Source organism: Alligator sinensis, unplaced genomic scaffold, assembly GCF_000455745.1.
Source record: "Alligator sinensis unplaced genomic scaffold, ASM45574v1 scaffold1000_1, whole genome shotgun sequence".
NCBI classification, from domain to species: Eukaryota; Metazoa; Chordata; order Crocodylia; family Alligatoridae; genus Alligator; species Alligator sinensis.
In genome coordinates, this window is record NW_005842478.1 from 146405 (window position 1) to 157921 (window position 11517).

Consider the following 11517-nt stretch of genomic DNA (forward strand, 5'->3'; position numbering starts at 1 on the left):
TCCTTTCCTGCCCATGGCAGGGGGTCAGACTTGATGATCTGTTTAGGTCCCTTCCAACCCTACCAACTCTGAAACTATGATTCCCCCTCCTTCCCCAGAAGTTTCCTTGCTAAAGCACTGAGATCCAGATCCAGCTCCAGCTCTTCCTCTGGCACTGGAAGGCTCAGCATGGGAAGTGAAGTGGGGGTGGAGTAGGTTGTCATGCTGGTGCTGGTGCTGCTACTTGTTGTCATGGTGGTGGTGTGGCGGGGTTATGGCTGGTTCTCTTGGAAGGGATGCAGACTCAGGCACAGGCAGTGGCACTGGCACTACTCCCCTCTCCTTGCTGCTTGTAGCAGCCTCATCCCTTCTAGCTGGAGGAAAGAGACTGCATCTCAGTTTGGTGGGGGGAGTGGAACTTACAGCTTTCCCTCTACCTCCTTTTCTGCCCCTCCCTGAAGGCTTGCCAGCTGCCTTTCCATCACGCTTCATGGTGTGTTTCATGTCTTCCTTTTCTACAAATATATAGATGTATTCACGTTCCTATATAAATTCAATACCATTAGTGTGTGTGTGGTGCAAAGAATAAATGTGTGTGTGGTGCAAAGAATAAATATATATATATGTCTTTCTCCCTATGTAAGTTCAGTAATGTTTGTGTGTGTGTGGTGCAAAGAAGAAATGTATAAAAACAAATATAAATGGGTCTTTCTTCCTATATAAATTCAATAGCGTTGGTGTGTGTGATGCAAAGAAGAAATGTATAAAAACAAATATAAATCTATCTTTCTTCCTATATAAATTCTATAATGCATGTATGTATGCTGCAAAGCTTTAAATGTATAGAAATAAAATATAAATGTATTTGCCTTCCTATGTAAATTAAATTCTATAGTGTGATCCTATCCAATATAATTATACAATTAAAAAGAATAAATAAATTAATATAATAATAAAATAAAAGTGTCCAGAAGAAATTAAAAGCCAAAAAGGTATTCTGAAATCCCTCTTGCTCAGCTAGCCTAGGCTAGCAAGTAGGAAATCCTTTAGAAGTTCACTGCTTTAGCCTTCATTGTCTGATGCTGAGCTGCTGGAACACACAGCTCAGTATCACTGACACCAAGGCAGAAAGCAGGGCAGTTCAAACTATGCAGCCTTTTATGCTATTTTTCCATCCCTGCCCCAGAGCACTGGGATTGGAAGGGACCTCAGGGGAGGATGACAGTCACTGGCCAGCTACACAGTTAATATGAGAGCAGTCCTTCCCCCTTTTTCCCCCTCTTCCCCCTCTCTCTCCTTACTTCCTGTTTTCCTGCAGGCAAACCCAGCTTGAGCTTCGAAACTTTGAAATGTTTCAACTGGCCTCATTTCATTTTGAGGATGTTTCGAAGCCCTGTGTTTTGTTTTGATTTCACTGTTTCGAGCTCAAAAAGAGTCAAAACAGCATCAAAATTAAAAAGCCAGTGAAGCTTCGCATAGCCCTAATACAGTGGTATGGAAATGATGAGTCTTATCAGCCTCCCACATGAAAAATGATCCTCTATGGTATTTGATTTAATAGCAAGCTTATGCATGGGGCTATAGTTGTGACAAACTTTCAAGATAATTCCTATGCCTGCCTGCTTGCTCCTACAATAATATTGAAACACCTCTTGCACAAATGGTTTGTTTGTACAAGAGTATTCCTGACTCAATCCATGGGCCCTATCCTTCATGCTCCTAAGCAACATTTAACATAAAAGGGTCTGGTGTTGCATTCTGAAAGATCACGTCTTTATGTCCTAATCCCTTTGTTCAAATTCTGTTCCTTCCCTGAGAAGCTGCAGAACCAGGCCCAAAGAGTTGTATTGCCAAGCAAGCATTTGACTTGGTCTTCCCTGCAGCTAGTATGGGGCTGTAAGGTACAGAAACCAAACTATGGCATATTACCTCATCATCCTGTGCACCATGACACTGACAGGTCATTGCAGCCAATAGTCCTGTGAACCAAACAGATTCAAAGGAAGATAATGAAGAAACAGCTTCTTTTTCGAAGTTAATTTTTGTTACTCCATTCAACTGGGAGTCAGGAATTGAGTAATGTCTGGGGGGCAAAATCATCCCTTCACCCCCCCACCCCCTTAGACTTTCTGATTCCATTCCAGAAATGTCAACAAGTTTGATTTATTTTTATCTAATGAATTTCCTTAAAACTGATCTGCAAATAACAACAAATACCACACGTCCCAGTTGTCTGAAACCGTACTACCTCTTTCTACTCTAATTACAATGATTTTTTGGCCTGAGTGAAGCCATTGTTCCAGAAAATGAAAACAAGCAGAGGCAGCGGTAGCAGATGTTTCCCATGTATGTTTATCCAAGGAGTCACCATGGAGCTGGAGGGAGAAATTCAGCTATGTATTTATGGAGGACTTGCTGCTTTTTCAGTGAGTGGCAGCTGATTCTGTTTCTGCATCGCATTTGAGACCTAAGACCTAGTACCAGCTGAGCTTGACCCTTGAGAGTTTTTTTTATAATTCTCATCATCACCATAGCATCTCAGCCTCAGATCCATCATGAACAGCCTGTGAGGACTGTCTTAAGCACTTCCCCAGTAAATTAGCAGTAGGCAATTAGCAGTTGTCAATCTTCTGGATCATGGTGTACATGTATGAGGCCTAGTGAGATGCCTGATGAACAAGCATCCTGGTTTTCTCTGTTAAAAAATCCAAAATTCTCTTATTCATAGATTCATAGAAGTAGGGTTGGAAGGGACTTTGTAGATCATCAAGTCTGACACCCTGCCCTGGGCAGGAGGGAAAACCAGGCTCAAATGACTCCAACCAGGTAGACATCAAGCCTCCTCTAAAAGACCCCCAGGGTAGGAGCCATCACCACTTCCCTTGGAAGTTGGTTCCAGATCCTAGCCGCCCTGACTGTAAAGTAGTGCCTTCGGATGTCTAGTCTAAACCTACTGTCTAACAATTTATGGCCATTATTCCTTGTTACCCAGGGGGGGCTAGGGGGAACAGGGTCTCTCCCAAACCCTGATGGTCCCCCCTAGTGAGTTTATAGATGGCCACCAGGTCCCTCCTCAGCCTTCTCTTGTGAAGGCTGAACAGGTTAAGGTCCCTTAGCCTCTCTTCGTAGGGTCTGCCCTGCTGTCCCTGGATCATGCGGGTGGCCCTCCTCTGAACACTCTCCATGCTGTCCACATCCCTCCTGAAGTGCGGCACCCAGAACTGAACACAATACTCCAGCTGCAGCCTGACCAATGTCACATAGAGGGGGAGGATCACCTCCTTGGCCCTGCCTGAGATGTCTCTGTGGGTGCACGATGAGGTACAGTTAGCCCTACTGACCGTGACCTTGCATTGTCAGCCCATGTTCATCTTGGAGTCAATAATGACTCCAAGATCTCTTTCTGCCACCGTGCTCTTGAGAAGGGAGTTTCCCAGCTTATAAGTGTGTTGCTGGTTCCTACTGCCCAAGTGCAGCACCCTGCACTTGTCAGTATTGAAACCCATCCTATTTTCGTTAGCCCACCCCGTAACCTGTCCAGGTCCTGCTGTAATCTGTCATTCCCTACTAGCATGCACATTTCACCCCAAATGTTGATATGATCAGCAAATTTAAACAGGCTGCTTTTTACTCTGTCATTCAAGTCACTAATAAAGAAATTGAACAGTGCGGGCCCAAGGACTGAGCCCTGGGGGACTCCACTGCCCACTTCCCTCCAGGTCAAAAAAGACCCATCCACCATTACCCTCTGAGTATGACCCTTCAGCCAATTTGCAATCCATCTGACTGTGTAGGCATCAATGCCACAGTCACCTGGTTTTTGGATGAGAATGGGGTAGGAGACAGTGTCAAAGGCCTTGCTGAAGTCCAGAAAGACTACAACCACCGCGACACCTGGTTCCAATGCTTTTGTGACCTGATCGTAGAAGGCAATCAGGTTGGTCTGACAGGACCTGCCCCTAATGAAACCATTCTGCTTGCCCCTGAGCATCATCCCTGCTGCTGGCCCATCACTGATGTGCTCCTTGATGATCTGCTCAAAGAGTTTCCTCAGGATTGAAGTAAGACTAATGGGTCTATAGTTGCCCGGGTCCTCCCTCTTCCCCTTTTTGAAGATGGGGACCACGTTGGCTTTCTTCCAGTCACCTGGCACCTGGCCAGAGCACCACGAGTGCTCGTAAGGCCATGCCAGGGGCCCCACAATAACCCCTGCCAATTCCCTCAACACCCTGGGGTGGAGAGCATCTGGACCTGCTGATTTGAACACGTCCAGCCCCTCCAGAAGCACTCTGACCCAGTCCTCCCTGACCTTAGGCCTGGCGGCATTTCTCCCGAGACCATCTGGAATCTTGGTCAGGGAGTCCTGGTCCCTGCACAAGAAAATGGAGGTGAAGAATTTGTTAAAGAGGTCTGCTTTCTCCTCTGGCACAACCACCAGATTGCCAAGCATATCCTGCAGGGGCCCCACATTTTCCGGTGCCTTCTTCATTCTCCCTATATATTTAAACAAGGACTTTTTATTATCTTTGATCCTTGACGCTAGCCCTAGCTCCGTATCTGTCTTAGCTTCTCTAGCAGCCCCCCTACAGACCTGAGTGGTGTAGGTATACTCCTCTTTGGTGATAGCCAAAAAGGTATTCCACCAGGTGTACACCTCCTTTTTGGCAATCAGGCATTCACGAATGCCCTTGGTGATCATGGGGGGCTTTTGGGCACTCTTGCCCCCCTTGCTTCTTGTTGGGATTGTCACCCCTTGGGCTTCTTAGCTTCTCTAGCAGCCCCCCTACAGACCTGAGTGGTGTAGGTATACTCCTCTTTGGTGATAGCCAAAAAGGTATTCCACCAGGTGTACACCTCCTTTTTGGCAATCAGGCATTCACGAATGCCCTTGGTGATCATGGGGGGCTTTTGGGCACTCTTGCCCCCCTTGCTTCTTGTTGGGATTGTCACCCCTTGGGCTCTGAGTATCGTCTCCTTAAGGAACGACCACTCATCTTGGGCACTGAGTTCCCCTACTCTCGAGGACCCCAGTGCCTCTCCCACTAATCTCCTCAATTCAGGTGGTCGAGGACCTGGAGCCCTCTTGTTAAAACCCTCAAAATCTGCAGTTTTCCTTGATTAAAATGAAACACCACTAAATCCATACATATCAATTGAACACAATGTTTTATTGAAATATTTATGATTTAAAGTGTTTTGGAAGCCTACCAGTGCCTCAATACTTATAATACAATAAATTCTAAATATCTATATATTTTGGCATTTGACTTTTTTTTTATCGTGAAAAATCAGAGCTTCACTCACCAGTATGTGGGTCCAGCTGCAGCTGTTCCCCTTGGTGCTTTGTTGTGCTGATCAGCTATGATATGCCACAGACCCTTATTCCCAAGCCACAGCCCCCCAGCCCTGCTGGTGCCCCCCACTCCTGATCAGCAGCCCCTGCCTACCCACCATTTGCTCCCTTCTGGCAGTAGCTCCTCCCCTGCACCATGATACAGGTCCAGCTGCAGCTGGCTCCTCTGCTGCTTTGTGGATCTGAGCAGTGCTGACCCTTGCTGTTGTGCCCCCTGCGCCTGTTGACAGCAATAAGGAATGGGTTCAAATTCTGGGGGATCCCAAATAAGTCTAGCTTTGGATTAAGCACCCACCCAGAACCTGGGACAACTAGGTTTAAACTGGGGCATCCTGAATGAACAAATGTCTCACTTGGGAAATCTATGGTACCCATTTTTTTTATCATTTTATTATCTTCTGAGACATAGACTTAAGTGTTAGGCTGAGTGGTCTATAATTTCATAGAATCATAGAAATTAAGGGCTGGAAGGGATCTCAAAAGATCATTGAGTCCAATCTCCCTGCTCTGGGCAGGAATACTGTTGAGATCAAATGATCCCAGCAAGGTGTCTGTTCAGTCTCTTCTTGAAGACTTACAAGGCTGGGGACTGCACCACCTCCTTGGGAAGTCTACTCAAGATTCTGGTCACCCTTCCTTACATCCAACCTGAAACAGTTTATGGTCATTGCTCCTTGTCCTCCTCTAGAGTGCCTAGTGAACAGTTTTTCTCCCAGCTCCCAATATTTACCCCTTACTTATAGATGGCCACCAAGTCCCCCCTCAGGTGGAACAGTCCCAGATCCCTTAGTCTTTCCTCATAAGGTTTGTCCTCCAGGCCCTTAATCATTCTTGGCCCTTTTCTAGACCCAAGATTCTCCATGTCTTTTTTAAAGTGTGGCACCCAAAACTGAACACAGTACTCTAGCTGGGGTCTCACCAATGCTGAGTAGAGAGGATGTATCACTTCCTTACCCTGGCTTGCGATGCATCGGCTAATGCATCCCAGAATGCTATTAGCTCTGTTGAGTACAGTGCCACAGTGGCAGCTTATGTTCATCCTGTGATCAACCATAACCCCAAGGTCCCTTTCAGCCATCATGCTGGCCAGGACATCTCCTTCTAAAATTACCCTTGACTGTTGACCTAGCTCTCAGATAGTCTCTGGACTGTAATATAAAATCATCTTTGCCCCTGCCTCTTTCTTTTTCAAATTACAGAATGCAGATCCAAAAGATACCTCAGAGATCATTTAGTCTGAGCTGCTGCACTCAGGCAGAACAAAGTGTACCTAGACCACCTTCAGCATGGTTGCCCATCCTGTTCAAAGGTCCAGTCATTGTCACTTTACTCCCCAAGGAGACTGGAATGCACAACTACTAGCATGGGACAGGAGAACCAAATCCTTGTGGCACAAAGCTAGTGCATCCTGAATTCACTGCAGTGTGCCAAGTCCCTAGAACAGAAGCATTTCTCTTTTAGTCTGCTGAACAGGACTGAACAACACGGTGTTTAAGAACTAAGGTGGCTGGCCCGCACTCATGCCCCCAGTGAAGCAGCTGTGGGAGGTCATCGCAACAGTGAGAAAATGTCACAAAATGTCTGTGTGTAACAGGGAAGCCCTGCCCCTGTTAGGAAAATGCAAGACATTTTCATAGATTCATAGATGTTAGGATCGGAAGGGACCTCAATAGGTCATCGAGTCCGACCCCCTGCATAGGCAGGAAAGAGGGCTGGGTCTAGATGACCCCAGCTAGATGCATATCCAACCTCCTCTTGAAGACCCCCAGGGTAGGGGAGAGCACCACCTCCCTTGTGAGCCCGTTCCAGACCTTGGCCACTCTAACTGTGAAGAAGTTCTTCCTAATGTCCAGTCTAAAACTGTGAAGAAGTTCTTCCTAATGTCCAGTCTAAACTGTGAAGTTCTTCCTAATGTCCAGTCTAAAAATTTTGCAAGACTCTGTGTTTCTTTGAGCCAATAGGCTGATGTTTATGTGTGGACCCAGTGTGTAACAGCATGTGTTGCAGCCAGAAGGCTTGCTCATTGTTATAGTTTAAACGGGAGGTTTGGAGGTTTCATTAGTGCTCAAGGGGCATATGACTGCCTTGAGCTCTGCCAGGAGACAGGCTTAAGGCACTGACCAGACCAGAGGGCCCAGAGCCCTAGCAGGGCAGAAATAGGGGCCACGGAGCCCAGTGCCCAGAACAGGGCAGAGGAAGAGCAAAAGAGAGAGAGAGAGAGACAGAGGGCACAGAACAGAGGGGAGCTAGAGGCATCTGAGGCAGACTGTCCATAGCAAGTGCTTGCAGATAACCCCCCAGGGAGGTTGAGGGAAAAAGGACTATGATAACACAGCATGTTCCTACACTGCTCACACAAGGGATAGACAGGCAAAGTGTTGGCAAATCAACACTCTGTTCTTTCAGGTATCTCAAGAACCATGCATGATGAGCTGGAACTTTCACTAAAAGTGACTTCATCAAAGCAACAAAGTGATCCACTTGCTTGAAGGTATCTCGCCAAGTATTTCTTGCCAGAGCAACTACATGTGCATAGAAATGAATATGTATGCATTTTGACTGCAGATTGCAAAGCACATCATTCTAAGCCTTCACCATGTAGCTTGCCTTGCATGTTACAAATGCTAACTGTAGCTGCCACTTTACCAGGGCTTGAGCAGGCTGTAAAGCAGCTGGCAGGTACAGTTAAGCTCAATTAGGTGATCACATGACCACAAGGGAGCCACCAGATTGGATGAGGGCTGGGCAGCCAGGGTATAAACCCAGGCCCTAGGAGCTGAGCCTGCAGTTACATCTAGGAAGCCAAAGGAACAACGTGACTAACTTGCCGACTGTGGTTCCCAGAACAACTGGAGGTTAGGGTAGGAACTATGAGGATGGAAGAGGTTCCTGGTCCTGGGGCATGACCTGAAACTACACCCTGCTGAGGTTAGATGGTGTGGTGGGGCTACCTATGGCAAGGCAGTCTCCAGAAAATGCCACACCTGTGCTTCCCTAGTAAAAGACAAGTATGGGATGCCAGAAAGCCTAAATGTCCACTGCCTTGTGGGTACCCCATTTTGGGGAAAAGTTAAGGGAGCACACCTTGGCAGAAAAGCAACAGGCTTGAGTGAAAGTGCAGGGGCCAGGAGGTCCCGAGGCCCAATGCCTGAGAAAACAAGGCCTAGTGAGAGGCCGAGTTAGAGGTCCAGGTACGTTGACAAACACCTGAGGCCCAAGTGGGCTGTAAGCTGAGTGTGAGATTCCTGAGGCCAGAGAGGCCCAGGGACAGGAGTCAGCCCAAAGTGTGAGGCAATAGGCCTGATGCCCATCATAGAGTAAGGCATGAATTGGGTAGCCTGAAGGTCTGTGAGGGGTCGGGACCAAGCGTAAGAGAGAAGAAGACTGAAGTTCTGTATGGAGTAGGACCAAAGGGGGCCTGAAGTGCGTGTGGCTCCAGTGAGGGGGGCAGAGAGGCCAAGGCATGTCTGAGGATACCTGAGGCCAAGTTTGGACTAGAGGCCGAGTGTAGCCCATCTAAGGGGCCGGGGGAGTTGGAAGTGATTTTTCAATGCCATCTGCAAGGCATGGGACATGCTGTAAGGGAAGATTCGGAGCCATGTATTTCGCTCTCGGCATCAGGGCAACCAAATGGGCAGCCTCCTGCATATAAACACCTATTTTTGGAAACATCAAAGATGTGGCAGGTGAGGCAGTGCAGACTGCTCTAGACAGGTGGGCAGGCCAATGTTGTGACCAGCCTTGAGACAGCCCCCTGTCACACTACTATTCAATCAAGTGGGATGCTGAATTCCACCATACAAGAAATTAAGACCTGTGGATGGTGACATGATTAAATTTCCCAGGCGCACTGTCTTTACAAGCTGTGGTGCGGGAATGTCAGCATGCCTAGGAGGATGTACCTTGAGCACCTGAAATAAGATGTTGAAAACTGGTTTATTTTGGAAGTCAGTGTTTTTGTCAGCAACCATGGCAATGAAGTTTCCCTCAAAGTCATTAAGGCAGCGCTGCTTTTCCTCTTCAAAAAGAGCTGGTAGGTGGGAATACAATTGGTCTGACTTGGGAGTAGCACTGTCTCCCTTAATGTGCTTGCCTCACAGACTGGTGCTTGCCCCATGGATCCAGTGAGAAGACAGTGCCAAAGAGAAAAAGGGATCAGACTGTAAGCAGGTGAGATCCTGACACAATCCCAGGATACCACAATGGTGTGTCCTTAAATAAAACACAAGCTTGAAGAAGAAGGGGAGCCCACCGAATAGATGGATAGATCCACTTGTTTCTCCAAGCTGTTGAAAACCCCTGTAGACTCCTCCCATGAGAAATATTAAAGATGTGGCAGGTGAGTAAGGAGAGTAAAGGTAGAAGAAAGACCACAGGAGGACAGACAGATTCACCGCTGTTACCCACGTAGGAACTATACTGCATAACTGCTGTTCTGCGCTCAGTGCAGTTCATGTAGCTAAACTTCATACCACAAACTTCCAGGGCTTAAATTGAGCTAGTCTGTACTAAAGAACTGTACGCAGATGTAATAATAGGTGGCACCTTCTCCTGTGGACTAAGCCATCATGTAGACCGGTAACCTGGCTTTCAGCTCATTAGAAAACAATTTTGTTCAACATGGTCATGGCAAAATTTGCCATAAAAATTCAGTGTCAAAACTGATTATCCCTTAAAATAGTATGTGCCTGCATTTCCCTGTAAAGAAGCTCTTCCAGTACTTCCCAATATTACTAGTGCCACTAGTAATACTAGTACCACTGTCACCAGCACAGCCAAGAACCCACTGAACTGAGGGAAGATATAAGCTTAGCAGACAGACCAGACAGCAATGAAGACCAAGGGTTTGTCCCCTAAACAATTATGAAAGGTTGCTATCCTAGGTACAGCCGTGGAATCAGAGAAAAAAAATAAATGCCTTAAACTTTGATCATATGAGTTATAAGATGAACAGATAAGGAAAAGTGTTTGTTCTTCGTAACTCCTCTGCAACTGCTTTGCTCACCGCAGCCTTGAAGATAGCAAAAAAAAAGTGTGTACAACTCTGATTTCCAGGTGCAAGACGGGAGTGTTATTTCTCGCTTTGTGAACTAACCTCGTCTCCCCCATAATTCCCATCCTGATTACAGCCAAGCAGTAATGAGGTAGTGTTTGTAGCTGCTTTTTTCTAGCAAACTCGACTATATCATCACGTGAGTTGTAAGCGACTGTTAAAAAGTATACAGATATACTCCCAAAATTATACTCCCAAAATTATATTCCCAAGATTTTGCTCTTGGGAGGAACCCCTTCCAAGTGCTTGGGAAATCCATGTCACTTTGGAGTCCCCTCTACAGCTGTAGTTTCATTTGAATAAAAAGCTTCTGATGACCTGACCCAAAAGTATGCTGCGTGTGTTTCCACGACACAGCAGTAGGGTAATTAGCAGGTCATAAAAGCTTGGCTGTCCCTGGAAAGCATCTTCATCAAAGGAGGTTTCATGAAGGGTGGAAGTCAGTGGAAAGGAGTGCTTGGAGAAGTCTGTCTGAGGATTTAAACCTTCTGTCAGCAGCACTGTTGTTCTTTGGAAATCTAGGGATCTAGGAAGGCTTTCAAAACAAGGGAGAATCCCTTTACACATTTTCAGGAGCAGGCAGGGGGTAGAGGTGCATCTGGACTGAGATTGTGTAAATAGCTTCAATCCAAGAAAAGGGTAGATAAAGGGAACGGTCAGTGAGAAAACTTGGGTGTGAATTTGATCTGCACCTACGCAACTTTTAATAATGTAATTATGACTAGAATTTCTTCTGATAAATGCAGTATGTGTTTTTGTGGGTCAGGATGTTAGAACACGTAATTAATTTATTAGTTCCCTAACACTTTGTTCTTAGAACATTATTTTAGGAAATGATGAGAACAATGAAACAATTTCCATTAAAAGAAGGAAGAACAGAAAGATTGCACTGATGAGGTCAATAGATATTTTTTTAGGAGATGGTTTTTCTCCATCAGAAGGTTGGCAGCAAAGACCCCTCACATACCCTGTTTCTCCTAGTTCTAGAGACCCCTTCTTCCAGAGCAGGGTTGGGCTCTGGAAACGGTGGGGCACGCACCTGCTCCCAGGTGGCATCAGAGGGAGCTGCCAGGAAGCCAAGTTTGGTCACCACACCACCCACTGCCCAGCCCTGCAAACTGTATCTCCCAGT